The sequence below is a fragment of the Triticum dicoccoides genome, chromosome 7B (genome assembly GCF_002162155.2).
Source record: "Triticum dicoccoides isolate Atlit2015 ecotype Zavitan chromosome 7B, WEW_v2.0, whole genome shotgun sequence".
NCBI lineage: Eukaryota > Viridiplantae > Streptophyta > Magnoliopsida > Poales > Poaceae > Triticum > Triticum dicoccoides.
In genome coordinates, this window is record NC_041393.1 from 499503154 (window position 1) to 499528244 (window position 25091).

The following is a 25091-nucleotide window of genomic DNA, read 5'->3' on the forward strand; positions in this document are numbered from 1 at the left end:
CTCGCTCCCTCATCTCCCTCCCTGCCCGATCTGGATCGGGGCAGCCCCCCCCATCCCATCTCGACGCCGAACCGCCGTCGCCGCGCTCGCCTCGGACGTCGTCGTCTCCACCACCGCTGCCCTCTTCATCGCCGGACCTCCCCGACTCCTCCTCGAGCCTACTTAAGCACACCTACAGGGCTCGGTGAGCTCCGCCGTACGTTCCCTCCCTTCTCCTCTGCTCCCATCGTTGTGCAACACTCGTAGTCGCCGCTGGCCGCCGCCTCTGTCGACGCGCTCGCGGCGCCTGTAGGTGCGCCTGGTCGCACACGCCCTCTCCTTGAGACCCCCGGGGCGCGCCCCGTAACCGCCCGCGCCTCGTGGCCTCACTGCTCGCGCGCGCTCGCGCCGACCGCAGCCGCTGCTTCCCTTCTCCGTCCCCCTTGTGTGCCACGCCCCCCTACGGATCCCCTCACTGCCGACCCGCGTCCACCCAGGCCGTCCCAGGCCACCGGCCTCCCTCTTCTCCGGTGCCCTACCGTGGTCGCCGGTGCCCAGCCGGGTGTGCCCCTGCCGGTCACGCCCGCAGTGCTCATACGGGCTACGCCCGCACCCGCACGCCTCGGCGCCCGTGTGCCCGTGCCCGTTAAGGCCCATAGGGCCTATGACAGCCGGGGCCCATGCCCCTGAGAACGTTTTAAATATATATATATATATATAATAAAAATAACAATAATAAAATTAATTAATTAATTAAATTAACAATTAATTAATTAGTGAATTAATTAAGTTAATTAATCCTATTTAATTAATCTGATTAACTTGTTAGTTTAATTAAACAGTAATTAGTTTAACTAAACACTAATTAACCTAAACAGAGTATGACAGGTGGGTCCCACTGGACCCACACGTCAGTTTGACCCAGTCAACCCCTTGTTGACTGCTAACATCATGCTGACATCGTGCTGATGTCAGCATGCACTGTTCTGGATAATGTTGGATTAAAATAATTAAATAAATTCTAAAAATGATTTAAACCTTTTAAAAATCATATAAAATAAAACGTACCTCGGATGGAAAAACTTTGTACATGAAAGTTGCTCAGAACGACGAGACAAATCCAGATACAAGCCCGTTCGTCCGTGACGCGTCCCTAGCATAGTGAACGTGCAACATTTCACCTCCGGCTCATCTGTCCGAAAACGCGAAACGCCGGGGATACTTTCCCGGATGTTTCCCCCTTTCGCCGATATCACCTACTACCGCGTTAGGGCACACCGAACACCGCATATTGTCTTGTTACGCTTTGTGATGCTTTGATTGCTCTGTTTTTTGTTGTGTTCCCTCTCCGTTACTTCTTTCTGATAGACCCCGAGACTGCCGGCGACCCCCAGTTCGACTACGGTGTTGACGACTCGACCTTCTTGCCAGAGCAACCAGGCAAGCCCCCCCCCCCCTTGATCACCAGATATCGCCTATTCTCCTCTATACTTCTTGCATTAGAGTAGTGTAGCATCTTACTGCTTTCCATTGATCCTATTCTGATGCATAGCCTGACATTGTTGCTAGAGCTGTTGATACCTTACCTGCAATCCTAAATGCTTAGTATAGGATGCTAGTTTATCATCATTGGCCCTACATTCTTGTCAGTCTGCCTTGCTATACTATCGAGCCGTGATCACTTGGGAGGTGATCACGGGTATATACTATACATACATACATACATTCATACATACATACATACATACATACATACATACATACATACATACATACATACATACTATACAGATGGTGACTAAAGTCGGGTCAGCTCGTTGAGTACCCGCAAGTGATTCCGATGTGGGGGCTGGAAGGACAGGTGGCTCCATCCCGGTAGAGGTGGGCCTGGGTTCCCGACGGCCCCCGACTGTTACTTTGTGGCGGAGCGACAGGGCAGGTTGAGACCACCTAGGAGACAGGTGGGCCTGGCCCTGTTCGGTGTTCACGGATACTTAACACGCTTAACGAGATCTTGGTATTTGATCTGAGTCTGGCCACTGGCCTATACACACTAACCAACTACGCGGGAAAGATATGGGCACTCGACGTCGTGGTATCAGCTGAAGCCTTCATGAGGTCAGCGACCGAGCGGCGCGCGCCGGGTTGGACTGCGTTAATGCTACTTCCTTTGTAATGGAGGTTGCTAGGTCTGCTCACCGGCCGCGTACGCAACATGCAGGTGTGCAATGGGCGATGGGCCCAGACCCCTGCGCGCATAGGATTTAGACCGGTGTGCTTGTTGGGGAACGTAGCAGAAATTCAAAATTTTCCTACGTGTCACCAAGATCTATCTATGGAGAAACCAGCTACGAGTAGAAGGAGAGTGCATCTACATACCCTTGTAGATCGCTAAGCGGAAGCGTTCAAGTGAACGGGGTTGATGGAGTCGTACTCGTCGTGATTCAAATTACTGATGATCAAGTGCCGAACGCACGGCACCTCCGCGTTCAACACACGTACAGCCCGGTGACGTCTCCCACGCCTTGATCCAGCAAGGAGAGAGGGAGAGGTTGAGGAAGACTCCATCCAACAGCAGCACAACGGCGTGGTGGTGGTGGAGGAGCGTGGCAATCCCGCAGGGCTTCGCCAAGCACCATGGGAGAGGAGGAGTAGGGAGAGAGGTAGGGCTGCACCAAGAGGGAGAGAACTCATGTGTATGGCAGCCCCAAAACTCATCTATATATAGGGGGAAGGGGGGGCTGCGCCCCCTTTAGGGTTTCCCACCCCCAAGGGGTGCGGCCAGCCCTAGATGGCAAAGGGGAGGCGGCCAAGGGGGGAGAGGAGAGGGAGGCGCACCAATATGGGCCTTAAGGCCCATCTGGACTAGGGTTTGCCCCCTCCCACTCTCTCTTGCGCCTTGGACTCCTTGTGGGGGGCGCACCAGCCCTCCTAGGGGCTGGTCCCCTCCCACACTTGGCCCACGCAGCCTTCTGGGGCAGGTGGCCCCACTTGGTGGACCCCGGAACCCTCCCGGTGGTCCCGGTACAATACCGATATCGCCCGAAACTTTTCCGGTGACCAAAACAGGACTTCCCATATATAAATCTTTACCTCGGGACCATTCCGGAACTCCTCGTGATGTCCGGGATCTCATCCGGGACTCCGAACAACATTCGGTAACCACATACAAGCTTCCTTTATAACCTTAGCGTCATCGAACCTTAAGTGTGTAGACCCTACGGGTTCGGGAGACATGTAGACATGACCGAGACGTTCTCCGGTCAATAACCAACAGCGGGATCTGGATACCCATGATGGCTCCCACATGTTCCACGATGATCTCATCGGATGAACCACGATGTCAAGGACTTAATCAATCCCGTATTCAATTCCCTTTGTCTATCGGTATGTTACTTGCCCGAGATTCGATCGTCGGTATCCAATACCTTGTTCAATCTCGTTACCGGCAAGTCACTTTACTCGTTCCGTAACACATCATCCCGTGATCAACTCCTTGGTCACATTGCGCATGTGATGATGTCCTATCGAGTGGGCCCAGAGATACCTCTCCGTTTACACGGAGTGACAAATCCCAGTCTCGATCCACATAAAACAATAGATACTTTCGGAGATACCTGTAGTGCACCTTTATAGTCACCCAGTTACGTTGTGACGTTTGATACACCCAAAGCACTCCTACGGTATCCAGGAGTTACACGCTCTCATGGTCAAAGGAAGAGATACTTGACATTGGCAAAGCTCTAGCAAATGAACTACACGACCTTTTGTGCTAGGCTTAGGATTGGGTCTTGTCCATCACATCATTCTCCTAATGATGTGATCCCGTTATCAACGACATCCAATGTCCATAGTCAGGAAACCATGACTATCCGTTGATCACAACGAGCTAGTCAACTAGAGGCTCACCAGGGACATATTGTGGTCTATGTATTCACACGTGTATTACGATTTCCGGATAATACAGTTATAGCATGAATAAAAGACATTTATCATGAACATTGAAATATAATAATACTTTTATTATTGCCTCTAGGGCATATTTCCAACAGTCTCCCACTTGCACTAGAGTCAATAATCTAGTTCACATCGCCATGTGATTAACACTCACAGGTCACATCGCCATGTGACTAATACCCAAGAGTTTACTAGAGTCAGTAGTCTAGTTCACATCACTATGTGATTAACACTCAATGAGTTTTATGTTTGATCATGTTGCTTGTGAGAGAGGTTTTAGTCAACGGGTCTGAACCTTTCAGATCCGTGTGTGCTTTACAAATCTCCATGTCATCTCCTAGATGCAGCTACCACGCTCTATTTGGAGCTATTCCAAACAACTGTTCTACTTGGAGCTATTCTAAATTATTGCTCCATTATATGTATCCGGTCTCTCTACTCAGAGCTATCCGGATAGGTGTCAAGCTTGCATCGTCGTAACCTTTAGGACGAACTCTTTTACCACCTCCATAATCGAGAAAATTCCATAGTCCACTAGTTACTAAGGATAACTTTGACCGCTGTCCTATGATCCATTCATGGATCACTCTTGTACCCCTTGACTGACTCATGGCAAGGCACACTTTCGGTGCGGTACACAGCATAGCATACTGTAGAGCCTACGTCTAAAGCATAGGGGACGACCTTCGTCCTTTCTCTCTTTTCTGCCGTGGTCGAGCTTTAAGTCTTAACTTCGTACCTTACAACTCAGGCAAGAACTCCTTCTTTGACTGGTCCATCTTGAACACCTTCAAGATCATGTCAAGGTATGTGCTCATTTGAAAGTATTATTAAGCATTTTGATCTATCCTTATAGATCTTGATGCTCAATGTTCAAGTAGCTTAATCCAGGTTTTCTATTGAAAAACATCTTTCAAATAACCCTATATGCTTTCTAGAAAATTCTACATCATCTCTGATCATCAATATGTCAACAACATATACTCATCAGAAATTCTATAGTGCTCCCACTCACTTCTTTGGAAATACAAGTTTCTCATAAACTTTGTATAAATCCAAAATCTTTGATCATCTCATCAAAGCATACATTCCAACTCCGAGATGCTTACTCCAGTCCTTAGAAGGATCGCTGGAGCTAGCATACCTTTTAGCATCCTTAGGATCGACAAAACTTTTCTGATTGTATTGCATACAACCTTTCCTTACGAAAACTAGTAAGGAAACTTGTCTTGACATCCATCTGCCAGATTTCATAAATGCAGCTAATGCTAACATGATTCCTACGGACTTTAAGCATCGCTACGAGTGAGAAAATCTCATCGTAGTCAACTCCTTGAACTTGTCGGAAAACACTTCGCCACAAGTCGAGCTTCATAGATGGTGACATTACCATCCACGTCCGTCTTCTTCTTAAAAGATCCATTTATCTCAATGGATTGCCGATCATCGGGCAAGTCCATCAAAGTCCATGCTTTGTTCTGATATATGGATACTATCTCGGATTTCATGGCTTCTAACCATTTGTCGGAATTCGGGCCCACCATCGCTTCTCCATAGCTCGTAGGTTCATTGTTGTCTAGCAACATGACCTTCAAGACAGGATCACCTTACCACTCCGAAGTAGTACGTGTCCTTGTCGTCCTACGAGGTTCGGTAGTGACTTGATCCGAAGCTTCATGATCACTATCATAAGCTTCCACTTCAATTGGTGTAGGTGCCACAGGAACAACTTCCTGTGCCCTGCCACACACTAGTTGAAGAGACGGTTCAATAACCTCATCAAGTTTCCACCATCCTCCCACTCAATTCTTTCGAGAGAAACTTTTCCTCGAGAAAGGACCTGATTCTCGAAACAATCCCTTATTGCTTTCGGATCTGAGACAGGAGGTATACCCAACTGTTTTGGGTGTCCTATGAAGATGCATTTTATCCGCTTTCGGTTCGAGCTTATCAATCCTGAAACTTTTCCACATAAGCATCGCAGCCCCAAACTTTCAAGAAACGACAACTTAGGTTTCTCTAAACCATAATTCATACGGTGTCATCTCAACGGAATTATGTGGTGCCCTATTTCAAGTGAATGTGGTTGTCTCTAATGCCTAACCCATGAACGATAGTGGTAATTCGATAAGAGACATCATGGTACGCACCATATCCAATAGGGTGCAACTATGATGTTCGGACACACCATCACACTATGGTGTTCCAGGCGGTATTAATTGTGAAACATTTTCCACAATGTCTTAATTGTGTGCCAAAACTCGTAACTCAGATATTCATCTCTATGATCGTATCATAGACATTTTATCCTCTTGTCACAATGATCTTCTACTTCACTCTGAAATTACTTGAACCATTCAATAATTCAGACTTGTGTTTCATCAAGTAAATATTCTCAACATCTACTCGAATCATCTGTGAAGTAAGAACATAACGATATTCACTGCATGCCTCAGCACTTATTGGACTGCACACATCAAAATGTGTTACTTCCAACAAGTTGCTATCTTGTTCCATCTTATTGAAACCGAGGCTTTTCAGTCATCTTGCCTATGTGGTATGATTTGCATATCTCAAGTGATTCAAAATCAAGTGAGTCCGAACAGTCCATTTGCATGGAGTTTCTTCATGCATATACACCAATAGACATGGTTCGCATGTCTCAAACTTTTCAAAAACGAGTGAGTCCAAAGATCCATCAACATGGAGCTTCTTCATGCGTTTTATACCAATATGACTTACACAGCAGTGCCACAAGTAAGTGGTACTATCATTACTATCTTATATCTTTTGGCATGAAAATGTGTATCACTACGATCGAGATTCAATAAACCATTCATTTTAGGTGTAAGACCATTGAAGGTATTATTCAAATAAACAAAGTAACCATTATTCTCCTTAAATGAATAACCGTATTGCGATAGACATAATCCAATCATGTCTATGCTCAACGCAAACACCAATCTCGGTGGTAGAGGGAGCGTGCGATGCTTGATCATATCAACCTTGGAAACACTTCCAACATATATCGTCAGCTCACCTTTAGCTAGTCTCCGTTTATTCCGTAGCTTTTATTTCGAGTTACTAATACTTAGCAACCGAACCGGTATCCAATACCCTGGTGCTACTAGGAGTACTAGTAAAGTACACATTAACATAATGTATATCCAATATACTTCTATCGACCTTGCCAGCCTTCTCATCTACCAAGTATCTAGGGTAATGCTGCTCCAGTGGTTGTTCCCCTTATTACAGAAGCACTTAGTCTCGGGTTTGGGTTCAACCTCGGGTTTCTTCACTGGTGCAGCAGCTGATTTGCCGTTTCATGAAGTATCCCTTCTTGCACTTGCCCTTCTTGAAACTAGTGGTTTCACCAACCATCAACAATTGATGCTCCTTCTTGATTTCTACTTTCGCGGTGTCAAACATCGCGAATACCTCAAGGATCATCATATCTATCCCTGATATGTTATAGTTCATCACGAAGCTCTAGCAGCTTGGTGGCAATGACTTTGGGGAAACATCACTATCTCATTTGGAAGATCAACTCCCACTCGATTCAAGTGATTGTTGCACTCAGACAATCTGAGCACAAGCTCAACGATTGAGCTTTTCTCCCTTAGTTTGTAGGCTAAGAAAATTGTCGGAGGTCTCATACCTCTTGACATGGGCACGAGCCTGAAATCCCAATTTCAGCCCTCGAAGCATCTCATATGTTTCGCGATGTTTCGAAAACGTCTTTCGTGCCTCAACTCTAAACCGTTTAACTGAACTATCACGTAGTTATCAAGACGTGTATGTCCGATGTTCACAACATCCACAAACGATGTTTGGGGTTCAGCACACTGAGCGGTGTATTAAGGACATAAGCTTTCTACTGATCGCATAATCGCTACTATCAACTTTCAACTATAATTTTCTCTAGGAACATATCTAAACAGTAGAACTATAGCGCGAGCTACGACATAATTTGCAAAAGGTCTTTTGACTATGTTCAGGATAATTAAGCTCATCTTATGAACTCCCACTCAGATAGACATCCCTCTAGTCATCTAAGTGATTACATGATCCGAGTCAACTAGCCCGTGTCCGATCATCACGTGAGACGGACTAGTCATCATCGGTGAACATCTTCATGTTGATCGTATCTACCATACGACTCATGCTCGACCTTTCGGTCTTCGTGTTCCGAGGCCATGTCTGCACATGCTAGGCTCGTCAAGTTAACCCTAAGTGTTTTCGCTGTGTAAAACTGTCTTACACCCGTTGTATGTGAACGTAAGAATCCATCACACCCGATCATCACGTGGTGCTTAGAAGCGATGAACTGTAGCAACGGTGCACAGTTAGGGGAGAACACTTCTTGAAATTTTGTAAGGGATCATCTTATTTACTACCGTCGTCCTAAGTAAACAAGATGCATAAACATGATAAACATCACATGCAATCAAATAGTGACATGATATGGCCAATATCATTTTGCTCCTTTTGATCTTCATCTTCGGGGCTCCATGATCATCATCGTCACCGGCATGACACCATGATCTCCATCATCATGATCTCCATCATCGTGTCTTCATGAAGTTGTCACGCCAACGACTACTTCTACTTCTATGGCTAACGCGTTTAGCAATAAAGTAAAGTAATTTACATGGCGTTCTTCAATGACACGCAGGTCATACAATAAATAAAGACAACTCCTATGGCTCCTGCCGGTTGTCATACTCATCGACATGCAAGTCGTGAATCCTATTACAAGAACATGATCAATCTCATACATCACATATCATTCATCACATTGTTCTTGGCCATATCACATCACATAGCATACCCTGCAAAAACAAGTTAGACGTCCTCTAATTGTTGTTGCATGTTTTACGTGGCTGCTATGGGTTTCTAGCAAGAACGTTTCTTACCTACGCAAGACCACAACGTGATATGCCAATTGCTATTTACCCTTCATAAGGACCCTTTTCATCGAATCCGTTCCGACTAAAGTGGGAGAGACTGGCACCCGCTAGCCACCTTATGCACCAAGTGCATGTCAATCGGTGGAACCTGTCTCACGTAAGAGTACGTGTAAGGTCGGTCCGGGCCGCTTCATCCCACAATACCATCGAAACAAGATTGGACTAGTAACGGTAAGCATATTGAACAACATCAACGCCCACAACTACTTTGTGTTCTACTCGTGCAAAGAATCTACGCAATAGACCTAGCTCATGATGCCACTGTTGGGGAACGTAGCAGAAATTCAAAATTTTCCTACGTGTCACCAAGATCTATCTATGGAGAAACCAGCTACGAGTAGAAGGAGAGTGCATCTACATACCCTTGTAGATCGATAAGCGGAAGCGTTCAAGTGAACGGGGTTGATGGAGTCGTACTCTTCGTGATTCAAATTACCGATGATCAAGTGCCGAACGCACGGCACCTCCGCGTTCAACACACGTACAGCCCGGTGACGTCTCCCACGCCTTGATCCAGCAAGGAGAGAGGGAGAGGTTGAGGAAGACTCCATCCAACAGCAGCACAACGGCGTGGTGGTGGTGGAGGAGCGTGGCAATCCCGCAGGGCTTCGCCAAGCACCATGGGAGAGGAGGAGTAGGGAGAGAGGTAGGGCTGCACCAAGAGGGAGAGAACTCATGTGTATGGCAGCCCCAAAACTCATCTATATATAGGGGGAAGGGGGGCTGCGCCCCCTTTAGGGTTTCCCACCCCCAAGGGGTGCGGCCAGCCCTAGATGGCAAAGGGGAGGCGGCCAAGGGGGGAGAGGAGAGGGAGGCGCACCAATATGGGCCTTAAGGCCCATCTGGACTAGGGTTTGCCCCCTCCCACTCTCTCTTGCGCCTTGGACTCCTTGTGGGGGCGCACCAGCCCTCCTAGGGGCTGGTCCCCTCCCACACTTGGCCCACGCAGCCTTCTGGGGCAGGTGGCCCCACTTGGTGGACCCCGGAACCCTCCCGGTGGTCCTGGTACAATACCGATATCGCCCGAAACTTTTCCGGTGACCAAAACAGGACTTCCCATATATAAATCTTTACCTCCGGACCATTCCGGAACTCCTCGTGATGTCCGGGATCTCATCCGGGACTCCGAACAACATTCGGTAACCACATACAAGCTTCCTTTATAACCCTAGCGTCATCGAACCTTAAGTGTGTAGACCCTACGGGTTCGGGAGACATGTAGACATGACCGAGACGTTCTCCGGTCAATAACCAACAGCGGGATCTGGATACCCATGATGGCTCCCACATGTTCCACGATGATCTCATCGGATGAACCACGATGTCAAGGACTTAATCAATCCCGTATTCAATTCCCTTTGTCTATCGGTATGTTACTTGCCCGAGATTCGATCGTCGGTATCCAATACCTTGTTCAATCTCGTTACCGGCAAGTCACTTTACTCGTTCCGTAACACATCATCCCGTGATCAACTCCTTGGTCACATTGCGCATGTGATGATGTCCTACCGAGTGGGCCCAGAGATACCTCTTGGTTTACACGGAGTGACAAATCCCAGTCTCGATCCGCATAAAACAATAGATACTTTCGGAGATACCTGTAGTGCACCTTTATAGTCACCCAGTTACGTTGTGACGTTTGATACACCCAAAGCACTCCTACGGTATCCAGGAGTTACACGCTCTCATGGTCAAAGGAAGAGATACTTGACATTGGCAAAGCTCTAGCAAATGAACTACACGACCTTTTGTGCTAGGCTTAGGATTGGGTCTTGTCCATCACATCATTCTCCTAATGATGTGATCCCGTTATCAACGACATCCAATGTCCATAGTCAGGAAACCATGACTATCCGTTGATCACAACGAGCTAGTCAACTAGAGGCTCACCAGGGACATATTGTGGTCTATGTATTCACACGTGTATTACGATTTCCGGATAATACAGTTATAGCATGAATAAAAGACATTTATCATGAACATTGAAATATAATAATACTTTTATTATTGCCTCTAGGGCATATTTCCAACAGTGCTAACCTCTTTGTTGTGCCTAGGTGGGGCTGCAACGTGTTGATCTTCCGAGGCTGGGCATGACCCAGGAAAGTGTGTCCGGCCAAATGGGATCGAGCGTGTTGGGTTATGTGGTGCACCCCTGCAGGGAAGTTTATCTATTCGAATAGCCGTGTCCCTTGGTAAAAGGACGACCCGGAGTTGTACCTTGACCTTATGACAACTAGAACCGGATACTTAATAAAACACACCCAGACAAGTTCCACAGACAACCGGTGATCGCTTTTCCATAGGGCGAGGAGGGGAGGATCGCCGGGTAGGATTATGCTATGCGATGCTACTTGGAGGACTTCAATCTACTCTCTTCTACATGCTGCAAGACAGAGGCTGCCAGAAGCGTAGTCTTCGACAGGATTAGCTATCCCCCTCTTATTCTGGCATTCTGCAGTTCAGTCCACCGATATTGCCTCTTTACACATATACCCATGCATATGTAGTGTAGATCCTTGCTTGCGAGTACTTTGGATGAGTACTCACGGTTGCTTTTCTCCCCCTTTTCCCCCCTTTCCTTTCTACCTGGTTGTCGCAACCAGATGCTGGAGCCCAGGAGCCAGACACCACCATCGACGACGACTCCTACTACACTGGAGGTGCCTACTACTACGTGCAGGCCGATGACGACGACCAGGAGTAGTTTAGGAGGATCCCAGGCAGGAGGCCTGCACCTCTTTCGATCTGTATTCCAGTTTGTGCTAGCCTTCTTAAGGCAAACTTGTTTAACTTATGTCTGTACTCAGATATTGTTGCTTCTGCTGACTCGTCTATGATCGAGCACTTGTATTCGAGCCCTCGAGGCCTCTGGCTTGTATTATGATGCTTGTATGACTTATTTATGTTTTTAGAGTTGTGTTGTGATATCTTCCCGTGAGTCCCTGATCTTGATCGTACATGTTTGCGTGCATGATTAGTGTACGATTGAATCGGGGGTGTCACAAGTTGGTATCAGAGCCGACTGCCTGTAGGAATCCCCTTCCCAACTACTTGGCCGAAGTCGAGTCTAGACATTGCAAAAACTTTTACTAACTTGGCTGTGCGGCCCATGGGCCCACGTCACCAATTGGGTGGTATTAGGATCTTTTATTCCTCGACCTATACTCTGGGACTCTAATCTCTCCTCTGTTTGGGTTAAATGATTTTTGCTAATTCTAACACTAGGTTCTCGTAACTACTTTCTCCCGGAGAGCCCCTCACTCCAGATGATTGCTTGGTGCACTGAAGGATTCCAAAGATACCCTCTGATGTTCTCTCGAGACTTTGTGCCCGTTGCTTTTGCAATTCCCTACCACCGAAATATCCCTATGGATAAATACATACACTTGTCGTTCTTACTTTTATCCCCAGTTGATCTTGCTCTCTATTGATATGAGAATACCTTGTGTCTACTTCTTTGCAGTTCTTTACCACATGAATACCCCTGCAAATAATTACTCGCACTTATCGAGTATTCATCCATCCCCAGTTGTTCATATGTTTCATATGATACTTTGAAATTCTATCCGATCATTCGAGATTCCTCTTTAAAACTATTGCTCTACATATACTTGTCTGCTTGCACTATGGTTGCTTTCCCATAGGTCTAGCAACATTCATTAGTCTCCTTTGACATCGTCATTTTGATCCTATTGATTCAACATGAGTGCGAATGCACACAATCACCGGTTGATTCTTTTAAAATTACCTTTTCGGCTGAGATGTCATTTTGAACATGATCTGTTTATCGACCAATCAAATTGTCGATGATTGTACCCCTAAGTCTATTCATCTTAACCCTCCTTAATCAGAGCGTTGCTTCTGATCCCTTGAATCAGAAATCATGATTCTTTACATTGAACTTTGAATTAGTCAGTTGCTTCTATAATCCAATGCCTTCGCATTGTTTCTTCCTCTGCTTGTGTACCGATACTCACATCAGCTCCGCTGTGGACCGTTGGATCCTTTGTTGTAATATCATTCGACAATGTCCTTCATATACAAAAACCTCGAGAAGATCTTTCCCTGGTACATAATGCATTCGGTAAATTGTATCCTCTACTTTTGTCAACCATGCTCTACTTTTGAGCTTGTGTTATTTACTCCTGAAGTTTGTGGTATATGTACCTAAGAGACCCTGGTGGATTGAACCTATGCCTTTTCTAATCTGTGTGAACCCGGAAACTACTACGGGTCATACTCTACTGTGGTTATGTCAGATAAAATTTCAACAAAACTTCGTTAAAGGCGAGAAGTGAATGAAAGGTTATGCATTAGAGAAGTGGGAGTCGACCTTGAACTTTGTGTTCATGCCCATGGAAACGATGTAGATCGTATCATTAAAGCTTCTCTTCAAATAAATATTTCCTTGGTATAAGTTTATCTTATATCTGGGATCTGGCATTTTGCAATCGTTGTTTCGGCCATGTTCTCCTTTTAATTACCATTTCTCGGACAAGTTGGAGTACTTGTTTTCTGCAGATCATTGCACCTGTCCAACCTTTACTTTGATATACCTTCGAGTAATACCCCCCAGTATCTCGAGGATATCAACCCATTTCACGACATCTTATGAATTTCTGATGAAGTAGTACCTTTCCCCGTCATGGTCATTCCACGGGTTCTGGGTTGTCGTCAACCAAGAACACCGACTTGTGAATCAAATCAACACTGTGATTCAGTACTTCCAGTACCTCGTTGTTGAGAAGTTTAATACTCCATCACGTCATTTTCGATGCCTGATCGGCTACATCATTATCGTGCTAAATTTTACCTGTGCTACCTGGTCCTACCCGAAGCACAATTTTTGACGATGAGCTAAGCTTACGTCGATTTTCCTCATCATATCATTTCGCCTTGAACTGCAAGCTTGATTTTGAGTTTCTGTCATAACCATGGTTCTAACAACCTTCCGCTTCATCATTCCTTTGACTTGTTGTCGTCGCTGATTGATTACATCTTCGTGGAGCCTCTCGACAAAATTTGTCATGATCATCATCAACATCTTGACTCCTTCCTGGATATCAATTGAATTCATGATGAGAAATACCATCCTTGCCCTCGATGATTTGTGTGGTCATCGACCACTTTAATGCCTCCCCTCCAACACAAACTTGTTCGTGTTCTGTGTTATACCTTGAGTTCCTTGCTATCCAGCCTTTGATCTTAATTACCTTGGAGTATTACCATCTCTTTTGTCAAGAATGTGGTGAGAATTACTCCACCTCTTAAGAATTCTTGGTATAGTGATACTTCTCACCATCACCATTCTCTCTTGGTCCCCGTGTTGATTCGATCGGTGATGTTTGGGTTCTGCCCTTCTAGCAACCATATTGCTTTGAAGATTATGGTAGACATTTCATTCTTAGACCATTGGATATCGAATCACCATTCTAAACATTGATCATGTACCTATGCCCATATTTTGGGTGCACCTTTCAACCAATGTTCACTCGTGGATGTTCTCCTCGAGCATACATCATTATATCGTTTGATCTGACAAGTGTTATCTCCTTGCTTGGATAATTATGGAAATCCATCTTTTGGGAATCTCAATGAATTGTCGCTGAGTCCCTCAGCCACCTCCTAACCCTCTCCTTGATTTAATGATGAACTCTTGTTTCGGAACTTGCTTCCATGGTTCATTTCCCGAGAATCTTATGATGTCTTCTCGTCAATTTGTGTCGCACCTTTTTCTTCTCAAGCATCCTGAGTCTGAGGTATCCTGACCCCAATCAGATCTGAATCTTGGTCGGATATGATGGTTGGAACATTTTCCGAGAGTCATAATGTTGGTCCTTATTTGACTCGATAAGGTGATGACATGCCTAGCACACCTGGCCGTAGGACCTATTATTATAGTTTCCTTTTCTGCAAGGTTATCCTTTCTTCCATGAGGAAATTGTAAGACTTATTCTACAAGTTATTCCTGATGGATCCTTTGTGTTTCCAAAGCCTAATCTCTACCAAGTGACCATGTCAATGCTATCTCGAAGCATGTGTGTGGTACTTTGATTTTCAACAAAGAACATCCGAAGCCCAATGTTAAATGTTTCCTGCTCAATTATCCAAACACCATTGTATGGGTAATGACATGAAATTCCTCTTCCCTTACCGAAATGGTTTTTTTACTTTCTATCCTATCATGGATATCATGCTTTGCTTATCCTTGGGAAGGATATACCCCTGAAATATGGGTTTAAACACATTTTCCTTTCCATTGTTCTATTAAATGGATAAACACCTTTTCCTTTCCATTGTTTTGTTTAACCTTTCTGGTGATCATTATGGTCTAAGTAGTATTAATTCCCTGCTTAAGTAAACCCCTCGGTGTACAATTCTGTCAATAAGACCCTGTTAATTTTGTTGATGACATTCCGGTAACCACCGATGGACGAGAACCTTGCCTAGTGGTCCGCCTCGTTTCAATGAGAAGGAAAATGGTTCTCTTTGTCCCTAGCCCTTGATACCGATAAGATTGTTGACATAACCGACAGACTAACATCTAACATGCCTTGCTTACATGACTGTGCAAGATGTCAACACCCTTCCTACTTTTAACCCACATGGTGGGCCCATAACCCACAGTGCCACAGGATCAAAACCTGACTCTCCGGTACACCCCCCGTTTCCAAGGTTATTCCTCACGCTTGGCTTCATGTGTAATTCGCGAGCCACCTTGCTAGTGATCTATTCTGGTAAGAGACGCAATACTCAATCTCGTTGCTCTGGACCCCTTTCGCATGTTGTTTCAGACATCGAACGATTGCTTACCCGTTTGAAACTTCTCATGGTACCTTCTTACTTGCTCTCGATAACTTCTTAAGTTTCAATTCGAGAGATACTTATGCTTCTCCCCCTGAGTTAACCATCCGATGATCAATTTTGTTAGAATCCGGTCTTGTAGAGTTTTCCCCCCTCTTATCATTTTGTAAGTCCGGTGAAGATCCTGGAGGAAGGACGACAATTTCATCATGATGCATTGAGGCTTAGGAGTGAAGACATCAATACTATGGATCGACCTCTTCGAGGAGAGCAACCAAAGACGAGAAGATCCTTAGACTTTCGTAACCAGAACTCCCCCTTTACACCCCTCTTAAATCTCGGGACGAGATTTCTTGTAGTGGAGGAGAATTGTGATGCCCGGATAATTAAGCTACAGTAACCATCTACTAATGATGCCACGTCAGGTCGATTACTGTTGCTAATCTCGCGTTAGTTCGAAACCGATTCAAATTCAAATCCAAAATCCAGGAAACAATAAAAGTTTTCAAATATTAAAACTAAAATGTTCAGAGTGAACCAAATATTGCATAGGTAATTATGGTGGAGAAACCACACCTTTATAAAATAATTAAATACTATATGGTGAATAAAATAATAGCAAAAACTATTTTCTAAATACTTTTTAATATTAAATAATTACGAAACTATTTTAGTTTGGGTAGCAAGTTAGTGTGGCAGTGGCATATTTGGTAACATCAAATTAGGTGCCATTTTGGTACTTTGCTAAAACAAAAATAAAAGGAAACTAAAAGAAAACAGAAAAGAAAGTAAATAAGAAGTAAAAACAAAACAAAAGAAAAGAGAGCCCTTTCCCCTTTTTTTTCTTTCTCGCTGGGCCTCGGCCCAGCTGGCCACTGGGCTAGCCAGGCCGGCCCAGCCGGCGCCCCAACCCCCCTCCATATCCCCATCAGGGGGAAACCCTAACTCCCCCGACCGCACACCCCCCACTCCCCACGACTCTCCCCTCCCCCTCCCGATCCGATCTGGATCGGGGGCTCGATCGCCACCGCCAAGACGCCGCCCGGAGTGCCCCCCCTAAGGACCCCGTCGCCCTCCGCCTTGCTCCATCATCTCCCTCCCTGCCCGATCTGGATCGGGGCAGCCCCCCCGATCCCATCTCGACGCCGAACCGCCGTCGCCGCGCTCGCCTCGGACGTCGTCGTCTCCACCACCGCCGCCCTCTTCGTCGCCGGACCTCCCCGACTCCTCCTCGAGCCTACTTAAACACACCTACAGGGCTCGGTGAGCTCCGCCGTCCGTTCCCTCCCTTCTCCTCTACTCCCATCGCTGTGCAACGCTCGTAGTCGCCGCTGGCCGCCGCCTCTGTCGACGCGCTCGCTGCGCCTGTAGGTGCGCCCGGTCGCGCACGCCCTCTCCTCGACGCGCCCGGGGCGCGCCCCGTAACCGCCCGTGCCTCGTGGCCTCACTGCTCGCGCGCGCTCGCGCCGACCGCAACCGCTGCTGCCCTTCTCCGCCCCCCTTGTGTGCCACGCCCCCCCTACGGATCCCCTCACTTTCGACCCGCGTCCACCCAGGCCGTCCCAGGCCAACGGCCTCCCTCTTCTTCGGCGCCCTGCCGTGGTCGCCGGCGCCCAGCCGGGTGTGCCCCTGCCGGTCACGCCTGCAGCGCCCATACGGGCTACGCCCGCACCCGCACGCCCCGGCGCCCGTGTGTCCGTGCCCGTTAAGGCCCATAGGGCCTATGACAGCCGGGGCCCATGCCCCTGAGAATGTTTTAAATATATATATATAAAATAAAAATAAGAATAATAAAATTAATTAATTAATTAATTAAATTAACAATTAATCAATTAGTTAATTAATTAAGTTAATTAATCCTATTTAATTAATCTGATTAACTTGTTAGTTTAATTAAACAGTAATTAGTTTAACTAAACACTAATTAACCTAAACAGAGTATGACAGGTGGGACCCACTGGACCCACACGTCAGTTTGACCCAGTCAACACCTTGTTGACTGCTTACATCATGCTGACGTCGTGCTGATGTCAGCATGCACTGTTCTGGATAATGTTGGATTAAAATAATTAAATAAATTCTAAAAATGATTTAAACCTTTTAAAAATCATATAAAATAAACCATACCTCGGATGGAAAAACTTTGTACATAAAAGTTGCTGAGAACGACGAGACGAATCCAGATACACAGCCCGTTCGTCCACGACGCGTCCCTAGCACAGTGAATGTGCAACATTTCACCTCCGGTTCATCTGTTCCAAAACGCGAAACGCCGGGGATACTTTCCCGGATGTTTCCCCCTTTCGCCGGTATCACCTACTACCGCGTTAGGGCACACCGAACACCTCGTATTGTCTTGTTACGCTTTGTGATGCTTTGATTGCTCTGTTATTTATTGTGTTCCCTCTCCGTTACTTCTTTCTGATAGACCCCGAGACTGCCGGCGACCCCCAGTTCGACTACGGTGTTGACGACTCGACCTTCTTGCCAGAGCAACCAGGCAAGCCCCCCCCCTTGATCACCAGATATCGCCTATTCTCCTCTATACTGCTTGCATTAGAGTAGTGTAGCATGTTACTGCTTTCCGTTGATCCTATTCTGATGCATAGCCTGACATTGTTGCTACATCTGTTGATACCTTACCTGCAATCCTAAATGCTTAGTATAGGATGCTAGTTTATCATCATTGGCCCTACATTCTTGTCAGTCTGCCTTGTTATACTATCAGGCCGTGATCACTTGGGAGGTGATCACGGGTATATACTATACTATACATACATACTATACAGATGGTGACTAAAGTCGGGTCAGCTCGTTGAGTACCTGCAAGTGACTCCGATGTGGGGGCTGGAAGGACAGGTGGCTCCATCCCGGTAGAGATGGGCCTGGGTTCCCGACGGCCCCCGACTGTTACTTTGTGGCGGAGCGACAGGTCAGGTTGAGACCACCTAGGAGACAGGTAGGCCCGGCCCTGTTCGGTGTTCGCGGATACTTAACACGCTTAACGAGATCTTGGTATTTGATCTGAGTCTGGCCACTGGCCTATACGCACTAACCAACTACGCGGGAAAGATATGGGCACTCGACGTCGTGGTATCAGCCGAAGCCTTCGTGACGTCAGCGACCGAGCGGCGCACGCCAGGTTGGACTGCGTTAACGCTACTTCCTTTGTAATGGAGGTTGCTAGGTCTGCTCATCGGCCGCGTACGTAACGTGTAGGTGTGCAATTGGCGATGGGCCCAGACCCCTGCGCGCATAGGATTTAGACCGGAGTGCTGACCTCTCTATTGTGCCTAGGTGGGGCTGCGACGTGTTGATCTTCCGAGGCCGGGCATGACCCAGGAAAGTGTGTCCGGCCAAATGGGATCGAGCGTGTTGGGTTATGTGGTGCACCCCTGCAGGGAAGTTTATCTATTCGAATAGCCGTGTCCCTCGGTAAAAGGACGACCCGGAGTTATACCTTGACCTTATGACAACTAGAACCGGATACTTAATAAAACACACCCAGACAAGTTCCACAGACAACCCGGTGATCGCTTTTCCACAGGGCGACGAGGGGAGGATCGCCGGGTAGGATTATGCTATGTGATGGTACTTGGAGGACTTCAATCTACTCTCTTCTACATGCTGCAAGATGGAGGCTGCCAGAAGCGTAGTCTTCGACAGGATTAGCTATCCCCCTCTTATTCTGGCATTCTGCAGTTCAGTCCATCGATATTGCCTCTTTACACATATACCCATGCATATGTAGTGTAGATCCTTGCTTGCGAGTACTTTGGATGAGTACTCACGGTTGCTTTTCTCCCCCTCCCCCCCTTCCTTTCTACCTGGTTGTCGCAACCAGATGCTGGAGCCCAGGAGCTAGATGCCACCATCGACGATGACTCCTACTACACTGGAGGTGCCTACTACTACGTGCAGGCCGATGACGACGACCAGGAGTAGTTTAGGAGGATCCCAGGCAGGAGGCCTGCACCTCTTTCGATCTATATTCCAGTTTGTGCTAGCCTTCTTAAGGCAAACTTGTTTAACTTATGTCTGTACTCAGATATTGTTGCTTCCGCTGACTCGTCTATGATCGAGCACTTGTATTCAAGCTCTCGAGGCCCTTGGCTTGTATTATGATGCTTGTATGACTTATTTATGTTTTTAGAGTTGTGTTGTGATATCTTCCCGTGAGTCCCTGATCTTGATCGTACACGTTTGCGTGCATGATTAGTGTACGATTGAATCGGGGGCGTCACACCAGACCATGATGACAATCATCTAGTGGCAGAAAATATCAAAGAGAGAAAATATACAGGTCTTAGACTCTGGAGACAGGCAGATCCATATGCTGTGAGGAGAAGGACTGATGTGGACTATAGATTTCACACCAAAGAACAACAAGATTTCTATGAGACAGTGTTGCTTGACAAGAAGCCCATTGTCTGTGATATGAAGTGGGTTGATTGGTAATATATTGATGAAAATGAAGATCACTTTTCAGGAGTGCATGAAAGCTTCAAGCTCAATGAAGTTGACAAGTTTGCGGGTCAGAAGTTGACCAAGTGGAATGATGAGATCATTATGCAGTTTTACTCAACAACTCATTTCTATCCTGATGGCAAGATAGTCTGGATTTTTGAAGGTACAAGGTACCAATCTTCTATTGATGAGTGGGCCAAGATCATAAAAGCCCCCAAAGAAACTGAGAAAGACATTGATGTCTATGCTAAGAAGAAGAAGGATCACAATTCCATGGCCAATGTGTACAAGTAGATACCTGACAAAGCCTTGGAGACTCATAAGCTAGGCTCAGTGTATAACTTGATGTCTGGATTGGCCACAATGAACATGATTTTGAGGCACACCTTGTTGCCCAAATCAGGAGATTGCAGGATGATCAAAGGCTATTCTATCATTTTTCTCCAGCTCTTTGATTTGCCCCAGAGATTCAAAGTCATGAGTTTGATTGTTGAGACAATCAAGAGAACAGCTGCTGACCAGAAGAGGTCATGTGGGTATGCTCCACACATACTGGATGTTGATTAACTCCAAGATGCCCAAAGGAGTATATTTGTTGGACAAAGAGCATATTCCCTTGAAGCCTGATTTTGAGGACAACACTGTTGTCATGAATGCTGAAGATCTAACATATCTAGAGGCTCAAAAGAAGAGACAGAAAGCTAAAGCTGAGAAGGCAGCAAAGATGCCAAGTGCTGAAGAGGCTTCACAAGTGTTCCTCAAGTCAAAGCAAGACCAACTTGGATATCTTATTCAAGCAACCTTGAGAATTGAGAAAGGTTTGGCCACCCTGACTCAGAACCAAGAGAGCTTGGACAGGATCATTGAAACAAAATTCTATGATCTTGACTTGAAGGTGACTGAAATTCAAACAGTAGTTGAGCAGCTCCAGGAAGAAGAGAAGAGAGGAAGGGGAAAGCAACTACTGAAGTGTTTCAGAGAGTGCCTAGGGCACAGAGATCTGCAGCAGTGCCAGTGACATACACTAGAACTATGATACGTCTCCAACGTATCTATAATTTTTTATTGCTCCATGCTACTCTATCTACTGTTTTGGACTATATTGGGCTTTATTTTCCGCTTTTACATTATTTTTGGGACTAACCTATTAACCGGAGGCCCAGCCCAGAATTGCTGTTTTTTTTGCCTATTTCAGTGTTTCGAAGAAACAGAATATCAAACGGAGTCCAAACGGAATGAAACCTTCGGGAACGTGATTTTCTCACCGAACGTGATCCAGGAGACTTGGACCCTGCTCCAAGGAACAACAGAGGCGGTCACGAGGGTGGGCCCCCTGTTCCTCCACCGACATACTCCTTCCTCGTATATATACCTACGTACCCCCGACAGATCAAAGACAGAGCCAAAAACCTAATTCCACCGCCGCAACTTTCTGTATCCACGGGATCCCATCTTGGGTCCTATTTCGGAGCTCCGCCGGAGGGGGCATCCACCATGGACGGCTTCTACATCAACACCATAGCCTCTCCGATGAAGTGTGAGTAGTTTACCTCAGACCTATGGGTCCATAGTTAGTAGCTAGATGGCTTCTTGCCTCTTTTTGGATCTCAATACAATGTTCTCCCCCTCTCTTGTGGAGATCTATTTGATGTAATCTTCTTTTTGCGGTGTGTTTGTTGAGATCTTTGCAAGTCTCTTCGAATTATCCGTTTGGTTTGGCCAACTATATTGGTAGTTCTTGCAATGGGAGAAGTGCTTAGCTTTGGGTTCGATCTTGCGGTGTCCTTACCCAGTGACAGAAAGGGTTGCAAGGCACGTATTGTATTGTTGCCATCGAGGATAACAAGATGGGGTTTTTATCATATTGCATGAAGTTATCCCTCTACATCATGTCATCTTGCTTAAGGCGTTACTCTGTTTTTAACTTAATACTCTAGATGCATGCTGGATAGTGGTCGATGAGTGGAGTAATAGTAGTAGATGCAGAATCATTTCGGTTTACTTGTCTCAGACGTGATGCCTATATACATGATCATGCCTAGATATACTCATAACTATGCTCAATTCTATCAATTTCTCAATAGTAATTTGTTCACCCACCGTAGAATACTTATGCTCTTGAGAGAAGCCACTAGTGAAACCTATGGCCCCCGGGTCTATTCTCATCATATTAATCTCCATTACTTTAATACTTGCTTTTTTTTTACTTTGCCTTTTAATTTTCACTTTGCATCTCTATATCAAAAATACCAAAAATATTATTTATCATCTCTATCAGATCTCACCCTCGTAAGTGACCGTGAAGGGATTGACAACCCCTAATCGCGTTGGTTGCGAGTAGCTATCATTTTGTGCAGATACGAGGGACTTGTGCGTGGCCTCCTACTGGATTGATACCTAGGTTCTCAAAAACTGAGGGAAATACTTATGCTACTTTACAGCATCATCCTCTCCTCTTCGGGGAAATCCAACGCAGTGCTCAAGAGGTAGCAAGAAGAATTTCTGGCGCCATTGCCGGGGAGTTTGCGCAAAAGTCAACCATACCAAGTACCCATCACAATCCCTATCTCTCGCATTACATTATTTGCCTCTCGTTTTCCTCTCCCCCACTTCACCCTTGCCGTTTTATTCTCCCTCTCTTTCCCAATCTCCTCCTCTCTTTCCCTTTTGCCTTTTTCTCCTTTGCTCGTGTGTTGGATTGCTTGTTTGTTGCGATGGCTCAAGATGCTACCAAATTGTGTGACTTCACCAATACCAATAATAATGATTTCCTTAGTACTCCGATTGCTCCTCTAGCCAACACTGAATCTTGTGAAATCAATACTGCTTTGTTGAATCTTGTTATGAAAGATCAATTCGTCGGCCTTCCTAGTGAAGATACCGCTACTCATCTGAATAGCTTCGTTGATTTATGTGATATGCAAAAGAAAAAAGATGTCGATAATGCTGTCGTTAAATTGAAGCTATTTCTTTTTTCACTTAGAGATCGTGCTAAAGCATGGTTTTCATCTTTGCCTAAAAATAGTATTGATTCTTGGAGCAAATGCAAAGATGCTTTTATCTCTAAGTATTTTCCTCCCGCTAAGATTATCTCTCTTAGGAACGATATTATGAACTTTAAGCAACTTGATCATGAACATGTTGCACAAGCTTGGGAGAATGAAATTAATGATACATAATTGTCCTACTCATGGTTTGAACTTGTGGATGATTATACAAAAAAATTATGCCGGATTGAATTTTGCTTCTAGAAATCTTTTAGATTCGGCCGCGGGAGGCAATTTTATGGAAATTACTCTAGGAGACGCTACTAAACTTCTAGATAATATTATGATAAATTATTTTCAATGGCATACTCAAAGATCTACTAATAAAAAAGTGCATGCGATAGAAAAAATTAATGTTTTGAGTGGAAAGATGGATGAACTTATGAAATTATTTGCTACTAAGAGTGTTTCTTCTGATCCTAATGATATGCCCTTGTCTACTTTGATTGATAATAATAATGAATCTATGGATGTGAATTTTGTTGGTAGGAATAATTTTGGTAACAACGCGTATAGAGGGAATTTTAATCCTTGGCCTTTTCCTAGTAATCCTTCTAATAATTATGGAAATTCCTACAACAACTCTTATGGAAATTTTAATAAGATGCCCTCTGAATTTGAGAGTAGTGTTAAAGAGTTTATGAATTCACAAAAGAATTTTAATGCTTTGCTTGAAGAGAAATTGCTTAAAGTTGATGATTTGGCTAGGAATGTTAATAGAATTTCTCTTGAAATTGATTCTTTAAATCATAGATCTATTCCTCCTAAACATGATATCAATGAGTCTCTCAAAGCTATGAGAATTTCCATTGATGAGTGCAAAGAAAGAACCGCTAGGATGCGTGCTTCCAAAGATGCCTTTATTAAAACGTGTTCTTCCAATTCCTATGAAAATCAAGATGAAGATCTAAAAGTTATTAATGTGTCCCCTATTAAATCTTTGCTTTGCAATATGAATCTTGATGAAACTGAATATGATCTTCCTTTACCTAGAAGGCGTTCTAAGAATTCGGAGTTTTTAGACCTTGATAATGAAATTGATGAAAGTGGGATTGAAAGAAATAAAAACCTAGATGTTGCTAAACCCACTATTTTGGATCTCAAGGAATTTAATTATGAAAATTGCTCTCTAATTGATTGTATTTCCTTGTTACAATCCGTGCTAAATTCTCCTCATGCTTATAGTCAAAATAAGGCCTTTACCGAACACATTGTTGATGCCTTGATGCAATCTTATGAAGAAAAACTTGAGTTGAAAGTTTCTATCCCTAGAAAACTCTATGATGAGTGGGAACCTACTATTAAAATAAAAATTAAAAATTATGAGTTTCATGCCTTGTGTGATTTGGGTGCTAGTGTCTCCACTATTCCCAAAACTTTGTGTGATTTGCTAGATTCCGTGACTTTGAAGATTGCTCTCTAAACTTGCATCTTGCGGATTCCACTATTAAAAAGCCTATGAGAAGAATTAATGATGTTCTTATTGTTGCAAATAGGAATTATGTGCCCATAGATTTTATCGTTCTTGATATAGATTGCAATCCTTCATGTCCTATTATTCTTGGTAGACCTTTCCTTGGATTGATTGGTGCGATTATTGATATGAAGGAAGGGAATATTAGATTCCAATTTCCCTTAAAGAAGGGCATGGAACACTTCCCTAGAAAGAAAATAAAATTACCTTATGAATCTATCATGAGAGCCACGTATGGATTGCCTACCATAGATGGCAAAACCTAAATCTATCCTTGCTTTTATGCCTAGCTAGGGGCGTTAAACGATAGCGCTTGTTGGGAGGCAACCCAATTTTTTTACTTTTTTATTTTGCTTCTCTTTAGGAATAAATAATCCATCTAGCCTCTGG

At 44.9% G+C, this 25091-nt stretch overlaps 1 pseudogene; it reads left to right on the forward strand.

Annotated features, from left to right (window-relative positions):
* The window catches only part of LOC119335418, a 120152-nt pseudogene that overhangs the window by 1446 nt on the left and 93615 nt on the right, over nt 1–25091 (forward strand).